Genomic DNA, 5,960 nt, shown 5'->3' on the forward strand with positions numbered 1-5,960 from the left:
ATATATATATATATATATATATAAAACCTTGAACATATCCCAACTAAATTTGGAAACCATCTCAAAAAGAGATTTTAAAAATAATGACCGAAGACCAGAAGAGTTGTGGGATCAAGGACATCATACAGGAAGAAAGTAAAAGATCAATAAGAAGACAAGAAAGAGGGAAAAGATCAAAATGGATGCCAGAAGAGACTCTGAAACTTGCTCTCCAGTGTAGAGATGCTAAAGCAAATAGAAAAAAAGGAGTAGGTAAAAGAGCCAAATGGAAAATGTCAAAGGGTAGCTAGAGAAGACACAGTCAAGTATTATAATACAATGTGCAAAGACCTGGAGTTAGAAAACCAAAGGGAAGAGCATGCTCACCATTTCTCAAGCTTAGGGAAGTGGGTGGGGGAAAATTCAAACCTCAACTTACAACTGAAGGATTCTATGGACAAAATATTGGATGGTGCAGAAAGCATCAAAAGAAGAAGGAAAGAATACATAAAGTCAATGTTCCAAAAATAAATAGTCAATCCTCAACCATTTCAAGTGGTAGCACATGATCATGAGCCAACAGTACTGAAGGAAGAAGTCCAAGGTGCACTAAAGGCATTGACAAAGAACAAGGGTCCAGGAATTGATAGAATACAAATTGATATCTTTCAACAAACTGATACAGCAGTGGAGGCACTCTTACCCAAGCCAAGAAATTTGGAAGACAGCTACCCGACCTAGTAGAATGGAAGAGATCTATATTTGTGTCCATTCCAAAGAGAAGTGACCCATCTGAAGGTGGAAATCATCTAACAAAATCATTAATATCACATGCAAGTAAAATTTTGCTGAATATAATTTAAAATGTCTGCAACAGTACATGGACAGGGAAATGCCAGAAACTCAGGCCAGATTCAGAAAATGATGTGGAGTGGTGGATATCACTGTTGATGTCAAATGGATCTTGGCTGGAAGCAGAGGATACCAGAAAGACGTTTATCTGTCATTTATTGACTATGCAAAGGCTTTTGATTGTGTGGATCATGACAAACTATGGACAACAATGAGAAGAATGGGTAATCCAGAACACTTAGAGAAATTGTACAGATACCAAGAGACAGTCAGTCCAGCAGAACAAGTGGACTTTGGTTTGTAACAAATGGTTTAAAATCAGGACCTCTTTAAGAGGTCTTGTTCAAGAGCAAAGATGTCAGTTTGAACACTAAAGAATGGCCAATCCAAACCATGGTATTTTAAATAGTTTCATATGGATATTCAAGTTGGACAATGAATAAGGAAGACTAGAGAAAAGTCAATACATTTGAGTTATAGTGTTGAAGATGAATATTAAAAGTACATGGACTGCCAGAAGAATAAACAAATCTGTAATGAAAGAAGTCTAGCCAGAATGTTCTTTAGAAGCCAGGATGGCAAGACTTCATCTCTCATACTTCAGACATATTGTCAGCAGAGACCAGACCCTAGAGAAGAACATCATGCTTGGTAAAGTGGAGGGTCAGTGAAAAAGAGGAATATCCCCAAGGAGATGAATTGACACAGTAAGAACAGCAAGGGGTTCAAGTATAACAACTATTAGGAGGATGGCAAAGGACTAGGCAGTGTTTTATTCTGTTGTGCATAAGGTTGCTATGAGTTGGAATTGATTCAATGGAACCTAACAACAACAGCAATAGGTAGGAACACTAGTTAACTTATCAAAATGAGAGACATCTGTGAAAGAAAGGGGTTATTAATGACTACACTGATACAACTAACATAGATGATAGATATTATTCTGAAGTCCTTTCATTAAATTTCTTATCTAAATGAAACATCTTGAAAAAAAGTCAGCATTATTTTCTTGATTTGATTGGCATTATAGATCAGCAAGAAGCCCTGGTAGCATAGTGGATTATTAGCTGGGCTGCTAACCACAAGGTCAGCAGTTCAAATGTCCCAATTGCTCAGCAGGAGAAAGATGAGGCTTTCTGTTCCCATAATGATTTACACCCTTAGACATCATTATGAATAGAATTGACTCCACAGCCCACAACCACCACCAAAGAATTAAAATATATGAAAGTTGTAATGCTCTACTATTATGTACTTTACCAAATACATTCCCTGATTCCTCATAATTTTCATGAAAATAATGATGAGTGTAGATTAATGTAATTGGAGTTACTAAGAGTAAGACTTAGGTGACTGCATTTATCCCAACTGTCTCATTGTGTCTCTGTTGCACGAAATCATTTGTGTCCATTAGTTTCCCTTCTACTTCCTTCCACACTACACAAAACTATGGAAAATGTCATCTTGTTATACACAATAAATTTGTGGTAGGCATTATTAATGCTCACCAGTATCCTTTCGTTGCTGACCTAATTCTAGTTCTCAGCTCAATGGCATTCATATGGGGTCCTGTGGCTAGTTTGGGCCTGTGAAATCTGAGCACTAAGTGATGTGCATCACTTTCCTATAGGCACTGTAAAAAAAGGGCTCTGTGCAATTGTTCAGTCTTTCTGTTTCCTCTGGTACAGCAGCCTATTCTGTTTATCATGGGAAAGCCCACATCAGAGTGGGCCAATGAATAACTTCATGAGGAAGATGTCTTTCATGGCATGGAATGTGAGCAAGAAATGCATCTTTGTAATTGTAACCTACAGTCTAGACTAGTATAATAACCAAAATCAAAGTTTTCATCCTCCCTTCCAATCCTGCTTCTTTGATTAACTTCCTGCCATTATAATTCAATCTTAACATCTTATATTTATCTTGGATTACTCAACTTCGTGGCTCCACATATTCAATCAGCTACCAGGACATGTGTACTCCTACGCCTACTTAACTATTAAAATAGGTCTATTTTCCCATTGCCAACAATGTAACTCAAACCCTCTTTCCTGAAGCTAGGACCACTGAAATAGTCGGCCAATTCTCCTTTGACCTCCAGTTTTGTTTTGTTTTTCACTGTCATTCTGTATACCAGGATCAAAATAAGTCTCCAAATGCACATTTCTTAATGTGTCCATATTGTACACAAAAGTTTGCAAACACTGGTTGGTATCTACTAAAATATGTCTAATTCTTTTGCATGATATTCAAGTCTCTTCATAATTTAGTCCCAATCCACTTTTAGTTTTATCTCGGATGATTTCACTTCATATAATTATGTTCCTGACAAACTGTTTTTAACTGCTTCTCTTAAATTGTTATCAGAACATTTCCTTTATATTTTATATTTTTGTCTCTCCCCTCTGTTTCTTCCAATTGGAGTGACTGCTCATGCTGTCTTTATAAATTACTCAACGACAAAGTCTCCAAGAATCTTTTAACTCAGCCCTACTGGATTATTGCATTGTTTTTCTCTACCCACTGAGATCTCATCACACTTAAAGGCTATCTTTTAGAGGCAAAAGAAATGATAGTATTCAGTATTATAACTATATATTGCATTAAGATATTGGTGTTATGTTCTCTGTGTGACTGACTCATTGCTTGGTTCCTAAGAACAGACTAGCACTTAATCATTTCTCCATTCCACATATTTGCTTGGAAACTCTATACAGGGTCACTATGGGTCAGAACCTACTCGACGGCACTTAACAACAACAACAACAACATCCAAGAGCTGAACCGTGTCTGCACACTCTGAAGAAAATTAGCTTATTTAAGCAATTTCCATAGGCTGTCCTTGATATTGTACTGACATAGAACATGGTAGTTCTTAGTATGTTCTGAAAATTACTTGACATTGACTATAAGCATCTTTTGGTTGACAATGGAGTTAGTAATTACTCTAACATATTATATAGTTTATAGAAGAAGTGAGTACCTAATGTTTTATTTCTTCTACTGATGAATATCAAAGACTACAGCCTTTGGTATGAGTTGCACCACATTGTAAAGAAAACAAAAATCCTCACCACTGGGACAATAGATAACATCAAGATAAATGGAGAAATATTAAAGTTGTCAAAGACTTCATTTCACTCAGATCAATCATCAACAGTCATGGAAGCAGCAGTCAAAAAATCAAACAATGTATTTATTGCATTAAACAAATCTGCTTCACAAAACCTCTTTAAAGTGTTTGACAGCAAAGATGTCAATTTGAGAACTAAGATGCACCTGATGCAAGTCATGGTATTTTAAATAGCTTCATATGCATGTGAAAGTTGGGCAATAAATAAAGAAGACTATAGAAGAATTGATACATTTGATTTATGTTTTTGGAGATAAATATGAAAAGTACCATGGGCCGCCAAAAGAATAAACAAATCTGTGTTGGAAGAAAGTAGTCAGAATGCTCCTTAGAAGCCAGGAGACTTGTTCTCTCATAATTCAGATATATTATCAGGAGGGACCAGTCCCTGAAGAAGGACATAATGTTTGGTTAAGTGGAGAGTCAGCACAAAAGAGGAAAAGCCACAATAAGATGGATTGGCACAGTGGCAGCAACAGTGGGCTCAAGCATAGCAATGATTGTTTGGTTGGCGCAGGACCAGGTAAAGTTTTGTTGTGTTGTGCATAAGATCACTATGAGTCCTTACTAACTCAAGGGCACCTAACAGCAAAACAACTATGTTTTATTTTAGATTTATTTTACACTGCAATTAAAAGTAGTGGTTAAGTAGCTAGAGAATGTATCTACATTATACAATGCATATAAATATGTGGTTTGTTTGATTTGAACTAAATTCTTTAGAAAACAATCCCCATTTCCAAATAAACAAAAACAGAGTTATTATAAAGTTAAAGATTGCATGAAGTTATTATTGTAATAAAATTATAAATTTTCTCAAAAGTGGGATTAAGTAAATTCCATTTTAAAAGACAGATTTTCTGCTTGAGTGGAACATGGGGATATATGGCCATATCTCTTAACTTTGGCTGGGTGGGGAATTTTATCAATAAGGATGATAAAAAGGCTAGTATTCTTTCCTAGTCCCTCATTACTCATTTGGATTAAACATTGAATATTTTAAATTCATAAATAAAATCCAAATATTTGCCTATCATTTAAACTTAAAATCACTTAAATTTTAATCCCTTTTATGAATCTATACTACTTTGCCTGTCATTCTTTTGCCTACCACTTTTTGACCTGAATTATTAGGAAAATATGTATACTGGCTGTGACCTTTCTGCTTTAAAATGTTCATTAATAGTACATGGTGAGATACTAAACAACATGGTGATCCATAGTTCTATGGCATTTCTAACAAGAGAAATAAAATAGAGAGAAAATTAAATAATTGCCCATGATGTACAAACATGCTTTGATTATTAATCTAAGCATTCCTGTCAATCAGGATATAAATGAATTAAGTAACTGTGCTAATTTAGAGCAAAAATGGAACTAAGATTTTATATATTAACAGTCAAATATTTTTCTGAGGTAACATTAGGAAAAATCAGTGTATCCTGTGCCTTAAAATTAACATCCTTAAGGAAGTCAACTGCTATACTTTGTATTAGCTGAAATGAGCACAACTATCAATAATTACTTGAAAGATTAAATAGTCATTCAGTAGCAGTTATTCATAAAGCAAGTACTTTTGTTTCCCTTGAGGACTGAATATTGATAGTCTAACTCTGCTATTCAAACACTCTCAAATTCCAGTTGGAATTCTGTAAGAAGACCAGTAATAATGAGAATACAAATATATGTTTTTAATGGAGAACAAAGTGAATCACTAGCTCTTCATGGTAGGTAGATGGAGCAGGTATTATTTTTCAGCTAAGTAATAGAGAATCTAACATGGCAAGTCAATGAAGTGGAAAAGACAAGTTGATTGCTATAGTACAGTTTTGGGAAAACACGGATATCTGCTTTGGACTCTGTGCAAAATGCCTATTTGACTATTGATACATACGAGGTCTCTCCTTATATCTGATTAAGAAAACTTTGTAATAGAATGTTGTTTTTCCTGTTGCCAAAGAAGTTCCTGAGTAATCAGGTCCAAAGGAAAATTTCA

The sequence above is a fragment of the Chrysochloris asiatica genome, unplaced genomic scaffold, assembly GCF_000296735.1.
Source record: "Chrysochloris asiatica unplaced genomic scaffold, ChrAsi1.0 scaffold00098, whole genome shotgun sequence".
Lineage (NCBI taxonomy): Eukaryota > Metazoa > Chordata > Mammalia > Afrosoricida > Chrysochloridae > Chrysochloris > Chrysochloris asiatica.